At 20.4% G+C, this 15,029-nt stretch overlaps 2 protein-coding genes across 2 annotated transcripts in view; one reads left to right on the top strand and one right to left on the bottom strand.

Moving 5' to 3' along the window:
• The window catches only part of LOC122509353 (neurotrimin-like), a 163,680-nt gene that overhangs the window by 58,544 nt on the left and 90,107 nt on the right, over positions 1-15,029 (top strand). Inside the window, exon 2 of the mRNA XM_043623344.1 lies at positions 601-637. The gene's annotated coding sequence lies outside the window, so the exon portion shown is untranslated. The remainder of the gene's footprint in view (positions 1-600; positions 638-15,029) is intronic.
• The window catches only part of LOC122509354, an 83,371-nt gene that overhangs the window by 51,931 nt on the left and 16,411 nt on the right, over positions 1-15,029 (bottom strand). The window lies entirely within an intron of this gene.

The raw sequence follows: 15,029 nt of genomic DNA on the forward strand, positions 1-15,029 counted from the left end.
ATCAAATTTTACTATTTTTAATAATTCTTCTGTTAATTTTTTAATATTTTTTTTTAAACTTCAAACTCAATTCTAATTGTTATTAAATATTATTTGCAGAGTAAATTTTACTACTTTCTATTCTCTAAATTTTAATTAGTAAAATTATTTACTAATTTGAATTAGTGACTGACTTTTTGCTTTTGAATTAGTAAATTTTACTAATTAATAGTAATTTTTACTAATTTATTAGTAAAATTTACTAATTCAAAAGCAAAAAGTCAGTCACTAATTCAAATTAGTAAAAAATTTTACTAATTCGAATTTAGAGAGTATGATAAATTTTCTAAAATTTATACAAAGAAATTTTCTTCGAAAATATTTAAAGTTATTGTAATAATAATTTTTAATTTTCAACTTTACTATTTGTACAAGAAATTATACCAAGTCCGAACTAAACTTTACTAAATTTCACTGAAATTGAATTCGGATATGGAAAAGTTCGTGAAATGTTTAAACGAAAGTAATTTAACAGAATTAATTAATTAATAGAAATTATTTGTTTTTAATTTTTTTTATAATAATTCGAATATAAAGTATTTACTCTTCTTTTTGTTTCAGGTGAGTTAAACAGCATGTTTCCTGTCGAGATTATTCCGTAAGTAAATATAATTATTATTTATTATTAATTATTGTATAATTATATATTATAAGTAGATTATAATTATCAGAGGAATAATTTAAAAATTTTGAAAGTAATTAAAATTTTTTTTTACATTAAAAAAATATGACTATTACTACTGATATTATTAAAAGAAATTCTGCCTGACTTAAATAATTTTTTACTACTGATAATATTATAATCAATATTAGAAAAAGTTGTGTCTGACTAAAATCTTCCACTACTACTATACAGAGGTAATATTTGAAAAAAATGTCTGACCATATACTAGACTTTACTACTGATTTTTCTTTTATCCTTTTGTCAGATCATAATTGTCCTTAACTACTAATAATACTTTACTTCTTAAATTTTTAATTCCACAAAATATATATTTTTTAAAGATTAGTGCAGTGTGAAAAAGCCATTTGAGTAAATACGTAAACTTAACATAAAATACAATTTTAAATGCTAAAAACTATTGAAAATTTTTTTAAATTCATATAAATGAAAGAAAAATATAAAAACAAAAATTTATAACATAATATTTTGCTAAAATCGCAAAGTGTCTTTTCCCCCCGACCTGGTGAAACAAATATTGGTTTACATTACAAATAATAACGTAAATTTTCATTAAACATTAAATAAAAAAAAAAAAATTTCTCTTATTTCAAAGTGAAAATTTTTCAAATAACAGTTGACACTAACAAAGACAGAGATAAGACTGGGAATTACTCGAATTCCCTCTAAAAAAAACCGAATTCAGTTCACTGGAATAATTATAATGATCGTTTTTTATGAGCGTGCAGTCTAAAGGTCTTTTCGGCCGAAAAAAAACCTTTCAAGAAAAGGCATTTAATTCTGAAATCTTGTCTGAACTTTTCTTCTTCTCAATTGAGGAAAAAAACACTTGTGTTCTTTTACTTAGGTGAGACGAGAGAAATAAATGCCGAGGCCAAAGAAAGAAAAGTTTTAACCGCTTTTTCTTTGAACCTAACCCATGTGTATGGATGATTGATGCTTCAAGGGGTCTCATGAGTTTAGGTTTTTATCCTCAAGAAAAAAAAATTATCAAACCTCTCCTCAAACATATTTTCTCCAATTTTTATCCTAATTAATTTTTTTTTTCATTATATTCGCGAATTTCACTTTTAAAGAGGTCATGAATAATTAATTATAGATTAATACCTAACTATTATATAATAATATTAATAATAAAATAATAATAATAATAATAATAATAATAATAATAATAATAATAATAATAATAGTTGATATTATTATTATTATTTTTATTTTTACTATTTTTATTATTTTTATTATCATTCTTAATTTTGATTATTAATTTATAATTAATTATTATGAAAATAAATTTAAAGTTATTATTATTGTTTTTATTTTTACTATTATTATTATTTTTATTATTATTCTTAATTTTGATTATCAATTTATAATTAATTATTATGAAAATTAATTTAAAGTAGATTACAAAGTTAAGAATATAATTAATTAGAAACGAAAAAAGATAAATTATGGATGTAATTAATTAAATATTTCCCTTTGTGTATAAAGTAAATGAAAAGCAAAAGTAAAGACTTCTTATGTTTGGAATTGACTTTATAGTTGAATTAAAATTTCTTTAATGAAATATACATTGCATTTTAAGATTTATTCGTTTTTCAACTGTAATGAATATTTATTAACAGCGATGACGTAAGGTTTAAATTTTATATTTTTTTGTATTTAACTATTGCATAATGATAATCAATCAATTTGAATCAGTTGAAAAATTAATTTATCATTTTTAAGTTAATTAATTTATAATTTATAAAATTTTTAATTAAATTAGTTCGTAATTTACAACTTAATTAATTTCAATTAATTACGTAACATAGAGATAATAATATCAACCAGTAGATAAAGAGTTTTTAGTTAGACAAACATTTACCTTATTTGAATAATATTAAAATCAGTAGTAAAGAAGTTATTAGTCAGACAGAAGTTTTATTTATTTTAATAATCATATCATCAGTTGTAAAAAATATTTCGCACAGCTAGAATTTTTTTATAATACTAATATCAGTAGTAACAAAGTTTTTAGTCAGACACAACTTTCACTTATTTAAATGATATTACAATCAGTAGTAAAAAAGTTTTTAGTCAGACATAATTTTTTGAATATTTTCCTTTTAAATTATAATTCTACTATTGATTTCTAAAATATAAAGAACTATTTAATTAATTTAAAAATAAAAATAATTTAATTGAATAAAAAGAAAATTTAAAGAAGAAATTATAAGTCGCATAATTATTAGAAAATTTTTAGGATGACTAAAACTATTTTTTACTACTGCTACCAACGTTACACAGGAAAAAAAAAGTCTGACTCCGTTTACACCTTAAATTCAGCCCATGTATTTCACATAAGTCTGTCCTTGTTTAACGGGGCTGACTCCGTTTACACCTTAAATTCAGCCTCAAAAAGAGGCTGAAAGTAAAACTTCTTTTTTAGTGTGTACAGGTGTCTGACTAAAACTAATTTTTACTACTTTCACCTTCAGAAAAAAATTTAACTCGCGTCTGACTGAAATTGCTTTTACTACTGAATCGACTACTTTATCAATAAATGGATAACAAAAAAATGCAGAAAATCACGTCTGACTAAAATTGTCCATTACTACTGCTGCGCGTAAATAAAATAATTAATAAGTCTGCGAATTTAATTAAAAAAATTAAGTTCAGAACAAAATTATATTTCTAGTACTTGGAAAAAAAAGTCTGATAAAAACTATTTTTTCTACTGTGATGAGCATTACAGAAATTAATTTGTCTGGCTAAAAATTTCTGTTACTACTTAGAGTCTTCAATGTTGCAGTGTCTGACTAAAAATGACTGTAACTACTGTTACCATAATATTTTCTCTGTCCCCTCTTTAAATTTCCAAAGATTCCATAACTATATTATGGAATATATATAATATAAATTAACTAAATTATTTTTAATAAACATAATTATAATAATTAGAGAAACATAACCAGCATTATATAACAAAACATTATTATTTAAATTAAATTAAATTATTATTTATAATAAACACAATTGGTGAAAAATTAAAGTTTACAAAACATTTTTATTAAAAAGAAAGAAGATGAATAATTATTCAACAACAATAAACAATATTTCCTAATTACATTCATATTCACTTTGGGGAATTTATTTAACATTTCAAATAATGTTGAACAGATAACAGTAATTTCTAGATACATATAAATTTTGGCAGAGAACTTTCTATGCAATGTGCAGAATGCTATTCCAGTTGGGTTACTTTTAACATATATATATATGAATACAAGTATGCAAGATCACACGAATTTAAATTCGCTTATATATCTTGAAGCTAATCGATAGTGGGTTGCATGGTCACAGTTCGTTTCTGGTCACCGCATCCGAAAACAAGATTATAGGCTTTCACATGGGTGTGCCGAGAAACACAATGTTTCAATATCCCCTTATTTAAAAGTCACTTGATTCTACAATTCCGTTCGTAATCCTGTTTTAAATTCATCAATCTCACGGTGAAATTTTGTTTCACAAAAAAGAGAGAGAGAGAGAGAGAAGAGAGAGAAAAAATCCCCATTAAATCTGTCAGTTTAATTTTTTTCAAAGTTTCACTTTAATCTGGGGAGGAATTCTAATTACTTAAAAATATCTCGTATTCAGTTTGAACTTTAGTGCGTAAAGAAATGAAGATTTCAACTCGCGTTCTTTCTTTTCTTTTGTTCTGGTTATTCTTCTTTTTGTTCTGCATTCTCTTCTTTTTGTTATTATTCTTTTATTTTTTATTATTCTTCTCCTCTTTCGTATTTTTCTTTTACTTATTATTCTTTTTTTTTTACTTTTTTTGTTCTGCTTTCCCTTTTTTATTATTTTTCTTCTATTTCTTATTATTCTCTGTACTATTCGTATTCTTCTCTTTGTTAATCTTCTTTTTGTTAGTGTTTTCTTTCTACTATTTGTACTATTTTTCTCATTTTTTTTACTATTCTTCTCTTTAGTTTTATTGCCTTCTTTATTCTTCGTCTTTAATCACTTTTATCATTCTTCTCTAAAATATTCGTATTCTTTACTATATTTCCATAAATGTCCTTAAATTTGATTCAAGTCTGTAAAAGTTAATTTTTTTTTACAAAAAGTCCGTAAAGTCCGTAATTGGATTGAAAAAAAGACGAAAAGTTCGTAAATTGTACGATATAATTTGGATAATTTAAATAATTGCAAAAATTCAATTATTTTCAAAAGTAATAAAATTCATCGCAAAAATTCAATTATGTTCAGAAATTTTTAAAAATTCTCGTTAAAATTTCAATTACCTTTATAAATAATTAAATTCTTCTCCGACATTCAATTATTTTTAAAAATTTTAATTAAATTCTTCTCTAAAAGTCAATTATTTTCAAAAATTTTAATAAAATTCTTGGAAAATTTCCTCAATTCAATGATTTTTAATATCTACTATTCTAGTAAAATTTTCCATAAGAATTCAATTATTTAAAAAAGATTTAATAAAATTCTACGCAACCTTCCATTATTTTCATAAAATAATAAAAATTTCACAGGAATTCAATTTTATTTACAAATTTTTTATAAATTTCTTTGCAATCATTTAATTATTTTCATAAATAATAAAATTTTTACAGGGATTCAATTATTTTCGAAAAAAATAAAATTCTTTTTATGAATTCAATTATTTTCATAAATAATGAAACTCATTGCAGAATTTCAATTATTATTAATACAATTTTAATTAAATTCCTCGAAAAATGTAATTATTCTTAAAAATTTTATTAAAACTTGTCAAAAGAATTTAATTTTTTAAAAATTTATTATGATAAAATTCTTTATGAGAATTCATTTTTAAGAAACATGCAATTATTCAATAAATTGTTTGTTTTGTATTTAAACAATTGAATTTTAGTAGAATTTTCTAATAAAAATGGATTTAAAAATGTATTTCAGTTAAAATTTTAGATTATAATTGAATATTGAAATAAATTATTTTAAAAAATTAAAACATAAATTCTCGTCAACATTTCAATTATCTTTATAAATCGTAAAATTCTTCGCCAAAATTCAATGACCTATAGTCAGGAATTTTTATAAAATTTATTGCAAGATTCAATTATTTTCATAAATAACAATATTCATAACAAAAATTCAATTACTTTTAAAATTAATAAAATTCATCGCAGAAATTCAATTATTTTCAAAAAATCTAAAAAAAATTGTCAACATTTTAATTATTCTTATAAATGAATAGCAAAATTCTTCGACAAAATTCAATTATTTTCAGGAATAATAATAAAATTTATTGCATAATTAAATTATTTTCAAACGTAATAAAATTCAATTATTTTCAAACATTTTTCTTAATTCAATGATTTTCAAGATTCTATTTTAATAAAATTCCCCAAAACAATTCAACAAAAATGTTAATAAAATTCTGCACGAACATTCAATTATTTTCCAAAAAAATAAATATTTCACAGGAATTCAATTATTTAAAATAGAATTTTCATAAATTCTTTTATGAAAATATCAAATGTTTTAAAATTTGCCATTAAAGTCTTCGCAGTAATTCAATTATTTTCATAAATTTTAATGAAATTTATTGCAAAATTTCAATTATTATCAAAAATTGCTCTTAATTCAATAATTTGTAGATCTATTATTTAAATAAAATTTCCAAAAAGAATTTAGTTATTTAAAAACAATTTTGACAAAATTCTACACAAATATTCAATTATTTTTTAAAACAATAAGAATTCCACAGGAATTCAATTATTAAAAGTATAATTTGCATGGATTTTTTCGAAAAAAATCAATTGTTTAAAATTTTTTTTATAAAATTCTTTGCAATAATTCAATTACTTTCACAAATAATAAAGCTCATAGCAGAATTTCAATTATTTTTAATGCAATAAATTTTAATCGAATTCCTCGAAAAATGTAATTATTCTTAAAAATTTTTATTAAAATTCGTTAAAAACACAAAAAAAAATTTTGTTTTGAAAAAGTTACAAATTATTGCAGAAATTCAATTATTTACAAAAGTAATAATATTCTTTGCAAAAATTAAATGTTAAAAAATAATAAAATTCTTCTTATGGATTCAATTATTTCCAGAAATAATAAAATTCATCACAGAATTCCAATTATTTTCATAGATAATAAAATTCATCGCAGAATTTTAATTATTTTTAATACAATTCTAATCGAATTTCTTGAAAAATGTAATTATTTTTAAAAATTTTATTAAAATGCGTCAAAAGAATTAATTTTTTTTTTGTATTTAAATAATTGAATTCTAGTAAAATTTTCTAATAAAAATTGTTTAAAAATAAAAAAAAAAAAAAATAAAAAAATAAAAAAAAAAATAAAAATAAAAATAAATAAATAAATAAATTAATAAATAAATTAAAAAAAAAAAATTAAAAAATTAAATTTTATAAATAAATTACAGTAACAATTTTAGATAATAATTGAATATTAAAAGCATAATATTTAAATTAATATTTTTTTACGCTCAGCTTTTAAAGCTCATAAACAAAAAAGCAAAAAAAAAAAAAAAGAAAAGAAAACATTTTTGTTATACTCCATAAAGTTTTGTTCTAATCGAAAAATACCGACAAAAGTACAACTTCTCAAAAAAATAGCAAGTAGATTAAAAGAAGAATCATATTCAACAAATATAATTATTTTTATTTTTCAACCTTTTTCCTCTTTTTCTTTATACTTTACAATTGTAATTTCTTTTTATGACCTCTGGGACGCAACTGGTTCTACAAAATCAATTTTCGCCACGCTTTACACAGACCACACTTACACACACTCACACTTAAAAAGCTACGGGTTCTCTTTCTTCAATTCACTCTTATTCACAAAACCACTCTCTCGTTTTCGGAACCAATTTATTTCAACTGATGTAAAAGTCATCTAGCCAATCTGCAGAAAACCAGCTCTATGCAAACCATTATTTTCACGAACTCTTTCACGATTATAAAAGGAATGACCACTTTATTCCCCCCCCCCTCTCTCTCTCTCTCACACAAAAAAAGAAAAAATGAACCAAAAAGAAAAAGAAAGAGTTCTAAGTTCGGAAATTGATTCAAGTACTGTGCTAACAGGTGGAATAATTTCAAATCTTCAAATGAAAATCGAACTCCAATTTATTGATATCGACGATAGTTTGAAATTAGATTTTATATGGAAAAAAAAAATTTTTTTTAAAAAGTGGATCAAATATCTGACTGTAAAAAAATTTATTTTTACTTTTTTTTATATAGGTATCAAAATAGATACCATTCTTGTTTCTCGGGGGAAAAAAAATGATGCAAAGCAATTTTTTTTTCTCTGCAACTATTCATCGGACATGAAAAGAACAAAACTCGTTTAATTTCTGTTCAAATTTAAATTCCCCAACTTTTTTATTTGAGGTTAATAAATTTACCATACAAGGGATATTTGATTAAAGGAAATTTTTTTTTCTACATTCCGAACAATTTTTGCTTCATTCCATAATGGGGTATATAAATTAAATGATTTATGTCATGCACATAAAATATTCGTTTTATAGTTGTTCAGACAATTTTTTTTTTCGGACTTTTTCAAAATTCATTGCATCATTCTTCAAAATTTTGACATTTTTGAAACAAAATTACTTCTCTTTTTCAAGAAAAGTAATTATTTTCAACAATGTTAATTTCTGAGTCTTATATTTCTCCTTTTATATTTAGTTTTTAATATACAAAACCACATTTTGTTTATCCAATCTCTTTTTGAAATTTAATACATTTCTTTCTTCGTTTAAACATATCATATTTCCTCTTCACTGCTGCTATCCTCTTGACCTCATTTCCTTTTGATCCTGATTTTATGTAACATTCCTTAGAATCAGTATAACAAATAATGCATTTTCATAAAATAAGATTTTACTGGAATTTCATTGAATTTTTTTTTTTTTTTTTTTGAAAAACATTAAGTTGGGTTAATTTTTTTTCTTTGGTGGCGGATAATTTTATTGACTTGTTATTTAAACACGAGAAATGTGCAAATAAATGAATAAGTAAATAAACACGTAAATAACTAAATGACTAAGTAAATGAGAAAAAAAGTTAATAAATAAATAAATAAATAAGTATATGAATAAATAAATAAATCAAAAGATAAATAAAAAAATAAATGAATAACTAAATAAGTAAATAAACAAACAAATAATTAAGTAAGTAAGTAAATAAATAAATAAACAAACAAATAATTAAGTAAGTAAGTAAATAAATAAACAAGTAAATAAATAAGGAAATAATTAAGTAAGTAAATAAATAAAGAACTAAATAAATGAAGAAGTAATTGAGTTAATAACTAAATAAGTAAATAAATAATCAAGGAAATAATTAAGTAAGTAAATAAATAAGAAAATAATTATATAAGTAAATAAATAAACAAGTAAATAAACAAACAAATAACTAAGTAAGTAAATAAATAAACAAAGAAATTAATAAGGAAATAATTAAGTAAGTAAATAAATAAGAAAATAATTATATAAGTAAATAAATAAACAAGTAAATAAACAAACAAATAACTAAGTAAGTAAATAAATAAACAAAGAAATTAATAAGGAAATAATTAAGTAAGTAAATAAATAAGAAAATAATTATATAAGTAAATAAATAAACAAGTAAATAAACAAACAAATAACTAAGTAAGTAAATAAATAAACAAAGAAATTAATAAGGAAATAATTAAGTAAGTAAATAAATAAGTAACTAAATAAATAACTAAATAACTAAATAAATAATCAAGGAAATAATTAAGTAAGTAAATAAATAAGTTAATAAATAAATAAGTTAACAAATAGATTTGTTATTAAATAATAAATTAAATTTTCAGTTGCCTTAACTAATAATGATTTGTTTGCAATAAATATATATATATGGGTAAATTTTCTCTATAAATTAGTGGGAAATTTTTCTGGCCTCATTTTTTTCGTATCATGTGGGTGAGAATATAAATAGAAAAAAATAATAAACGCGTTAAATTTTTTATCTAATCTATATTCAACCCCATAAATATTCAGAGATAATTTTTTTGCAATTAAAATAACATTCTACTCTGACATTTCATTTTCAGAAAGTATTTAAATATTTTCAGAAATGCGAGAAATTATTACTGTTTATTTATTTAGTGGCATTATATATTTGCAGACAATTTTTTTTAAAACAGATTTTCTTATCTTTTGAGTTTTTATTAATTTTCTTTTTCTTCTTCTTTATTTTCTTTATACTCGTGTTCTTTTTTTTTATTTTTAAATTATTTACAAATATAAATAATTCAAAATAATAAAAGAAATTAATTTTTTTCTTATCACAGAAAAGATTTTCACGAATTGTTGACAAAACAAAAAAAATTAAAATTGTTATAAAAAAAGAAGAAAAAAGTAAAATTGTTAAAGAAATAAAAAAATTAAATCATTAAAAAAATACACGAAACTAATATAATATTAGAAGAAAGAAATCAATTTTGAAAATTTGAAAATCTTGATTTACCCTAATTTTTCTAATTAACAATTAATATTTGTAATACAAAAGAAATAAATTTTTTTTACAAGTAGAAAAATTTACATAGGAGAGTGTAATTTAATTAAATTTTTTTCCGCCCATAACAAAAAATATATTTGAGTCTTTTTCTCGAATGATTTTCAAGAATTGTTTCCGTTTTGTTTATTCAAAAGATGCAACTCGCGCACTGTATGTCCAACTTTTTTCGTTCAGCACATTGAGAAACTGAAAAGAAATTCTTCAAAGGAGTCATTTTTCATTGAAAACATACATAGAGTATGTATATATATATGTATATGTATAGGAGCTTTAGTTGAAATTCTTCTCTGAAGGAATAAACTTTTGAATGAATACCGAGCAAGAAAATTACGAAAAAAAAGAAACGTACTACAAAGTGTCAAGTAAAAGGATTAGGGATTTTTTTTTCTTCTCCCAATTTTTTTTTCTTTAGCATTTATCGTCAGGTGCAAACTACAAAAAAAAATTTGTGTACATAAAGATAATAAAAATAAATAATACTGTAAAAATAATTTAAAACTCTCTAAATTTTAAATTAGTGAAAAAGTTTATTAATTTAAATTAGTGACTAACTTTTTGTTTTTAAATTAGTAAATTTTATTAATAAATAAATTATTAGAAATTACTATTTATCCGTAAAATAAATTTCCAATTTAGTAATTGAAAAGCAAAAAGCTTTAAAAAAAAAATTAGTGACTCTAATTCAAATTCGTAAATATTTTTACTAATTCATATTTAGAGAGAATGTAAAAAATAAAAAAATAATTATAAAAAATAGGTAATAAAAATAAATAAATATAATGAAAATAAATATTATCATAAAAATAACATAATTTAAAAAAAATAATAAAATACAAAAAATACAGTAACATCACAGTTTTTCTAAGGATATCAAATTGAGACAAAAAAAAATAATATAAAAAATACAATAAACATTAAAAAATAAATAAAAAATAAAATTTTTATATATGGAAAATGTACTAAAAGTTATGCACACGAGGGAGAGAATTATGATGCGTAAAGATCGGGAAAACTAAAGTTTTTATGACCAACAGTTGCCTGACTAAAATGAAAACTGATGTCAACAGATATATTTTTTCTGCATAGTATTTTTTCAACAAAAAAAAGTAATAATAATAATAATAATGTTCTTTTTACGTCTCTCAATAAAGGGAAATAGGCGACAATAAAAATTTTTTATAGCCGAGATATTTTATTTGATTATTATTTAAAAGTGATTGTCATTAATGAAGTTAAAATATATAGAGTAAATGTCGTTAATCCATATTGTAGAATTGGTAAATAACAAGGAACACAAATTATGCGCTGCCACTTATGTACACGCTTCGAAATTATATACTTGTTGCACCTGTGTCTACAAATCAATTCACAACAGTTGCGTCGAATTTCAAATTTTTTTCTTTTTTCTTTTTAATTAACTTTATTTCTGGCGCAAAAAAAAAATGTTTATTACTTCGAGTGGAAAAATTTTAAAGAAAAAAAAGTTCCGAAAATATAGTTTGACAAAAAAAAATTTAAGGTTTTTAAATATTTTATGATGTTGTAAAAAGGAGATTTTTTTAAATTAACTGTATTTTAAGGTTCAATTTATTTTTATTTTTCAATTAACTTTTTTATATTTAGCTTCATAATATTTCACATTTTTTATATTTAAATTTCTTTTATTAATTTTTCTCTAAATTCTTCAACTTATTAAAATTTTTAAATAAAATTTTTTTTTAAATAAAAATTTTAAATAAAATTTTTTTTTTAAAGGGGAAGATAATTTTTTCAATGAAAAGAAAAGTAAAGATAAAAGTGAAAGCAATTATTCGAAAGCGTTATATAATTTTTGGATGCAATAGACTATTTCTCAAAGTTTTGAACATCCTTTCAATGAAATTGATGACTTTAGTAAACTCTTCTTTGTTTCCAACCCATAAAGTCTCTTTAACTCTCGTTAAATCTTCTTTGCTAAAAGACATCTTTTCTTGAGCGCATTCAGGCAACATTTTCGTTCGGCACATTAAAGTTTAATCGTTTAACTTTAGTGGTACTTTATAGAGAAGTTTATTGCATTAAGTACCTCGATATCCCTTTGTTTCACTTAGTGCCAAATCCGAAGATAATTCGGCAAGAAAAATACACACAAACACCCTCTCACCAAAATAAAATGGGGAATATCAAATCCCTGAATAATAAATTTATCTCGTCATTGTACATATATCCTGATAAATATTTGGTTATGTAGCGAACAAATTTAGTTTTATTTATATTTATAACAATTTTATTTGAACCACGCTCGAAGAGAGTTTCAGTGAAATAATTTATGTTTTTTTTATACAAAAAGTATTCTTTGCAAAAAATCTATTATGTTTGAGAATTTTTAAAACTTCTCATCAAAATTTTAATTATCCTTATAGAAATAATTAAATTCTTCTTCGAAATTCAATTATTTTAAAAATTTTTTTCAATTCAATGATTTTCAATTTCAATATTTACTATTTTCATAAAATTTCCCAAAAGAATTCAATTATTTAAAAAAAAAAATTAATAAATTTCTACAGAAACCTTTAATTATTTTCAAAAAATAATAAAAATTTCACAGGAATTCAATTATATACCTACAAAGTTTTTATAAATTTCTTCGCAATCATTTGTTTATTTTCAAAAATAATAAAGGAGAATAAAACGAAAACATTCGGACAAATAGTTTTTAAAAATTAGTTTACTCCAACGTTTCAAAATCTAAATGTTTTCCTCTTCAGGGAGTCTATAAAAATATAAAATAATATACAAAAAATATAAAACAATATACAAAAACAAACAATATAAAATATAAAAATAATATACAACAAAAATAATAAAAAATAAAAATAGTATATAAAAAATAAATAAAATAATATATAAAATAATATAACAAAAATTATATACTTAACATTCGTCAATCAAAAACATAAAATAAAAAATTATAAAAAATATATAAATTTCAAAAAATTATAAAATAATTTCAAAAATAATAAAATTTTTACAGGGATTGAATTATTTTCGTAAATAATAAAATTCTTTTTAGGAATTCAATTATTTTCATAAGTAATACAATTTTAATCGAATTCCTCGAAAAATGTAATTATTCTTGCAAATTTTATTAAAATTCATCAAAAGAATTCAGTTATTTAAAAATTTATAGATAAAATTCTTTATGAGAATTAAATTTTAAGAAACATGTTATTTTTGTATTTAAATAATTGAATTCTATTAAAATTTTCTCATAAACATTGATTTAAAAATGGATTTCAGTTAAAATTTTAGATTATAATTAAATTTTAAAAGCATTGCAGTGTAAACTTTTAGAAATAGTTGAATTTTGAAAAAGTTTCAGATTAAAATCTTTGAAAATTTAAATTTTGCCTATTTTTAACTAACAAGTCTGTGGAATTTATTTTTTTTTTTTAAAAACTTTAATTGCGGATTTTTTTTTTTTAATTCTTTAAAGTTTTTATTTTATAATATTATATTTAATTGAAGAATTTACAAATAACTAAAATTTTGTAAAATTGTAATGTAAACAGATGAATTTTAAAATTCTTAAAAAACTTTTTCAAAAATTATTATTAAATTATTATTAAATAATAAAACTTTTTGCAGAATTTCAATTACTTTTAATACAATTTTAATTAAATTTCTCGAAAAATGTAATTATTCCTAAAAATTTTATTAAAATTCGTCAAAAGAAAATTCAATTATTTAAAAATTCGCGTCAAAATTTCAATTATTATCTTTGGAAATAATTAAATTCATCTTCGAAATTCAATTATTTTCAAAAATTTTAATAAAATTTTTGGGAAAATATCAATTATTTTCAAAAATTTTTCTCGATTCAATGATTTTTAATATCTACTATTTTAATAAAATTTTCCAAAAGAATTCAATTATTTAAAACAAAATTTAATAAAATTCTACGTAAATCTTTAATGATTTTCATAAAATAATAAAAATTTCACAGGAATTCAATTATTTCCTTATCAGAATTATATTATATATTATAAAAACTTCTTTACCAGAATTGAATTTTAAGAAACATTCAATTTGTTCAATAAATTATTTATTTTTGTATTTAAATAATTGAATTGTAGTAGAATTTTTTAATAAAAATTGATGTAAAAATGAATTTTATTTGAAATTTGAGATAATAATTGAATATTCAAAGGAATACAGCGTGAATTTTTAGAAATAATTGAATTTTGAAATTAATTTTTTTGACAAAGTTTAATTGAATTTTTTTAATATTATTTTAAGTTTTTATTTTCTAATAATTATTTAATTGAAGAATTTACGAATAATTGAAATTTCGTAAAATTGAATATTTATTTAAAAATTCTCGTAAATAATAATTGAATTGTGTATGATTTTATCACTCGGTCATCTTTAATTATTATAAAACATGGAAAAATCGATCACTTTGAGTCGAAGAATTCGTCAAAAGAATTCAATTGTTTAAAAATTTATTGATATAAAATAAATAATTGAATTTTGAAAAGGTTTCAAATTAAAGTCTTTGAAAATCTACATTTTTCATTTTTTTTTAACTAACAATTCTGTGGAATTATTTTTTTTTTTGGGAAAATTTAATTATTGCGGATTTTTTTTTAAAAATTATTTTAAGTTTTTGTTTTCTAATATATATATATTTAATTGAATAATTTACGAATAATTGAAATTTTGTAAAATTGGATTGTAAACAAATAAATTTGAAA

The sequence above is a fragment of the Leptopilina heterotoma genome, unplaced genomic scaffold (assembly GCF_015476425.1).
Source record: "Leptopilina heterotoma isolate Lh14 unplaced genomic scaffold, ASM1547642v1 Lhet_60, whole genome shotgun sequence".
In the NCBI taxonomy this organism is placed as follows: domain Eukaryota; kingdom Metazoa; phylum Arthropoda; class Insecta; order Hymenoptera; family Figitidae; genus Leptopilina; species Leptopilina heterotoma.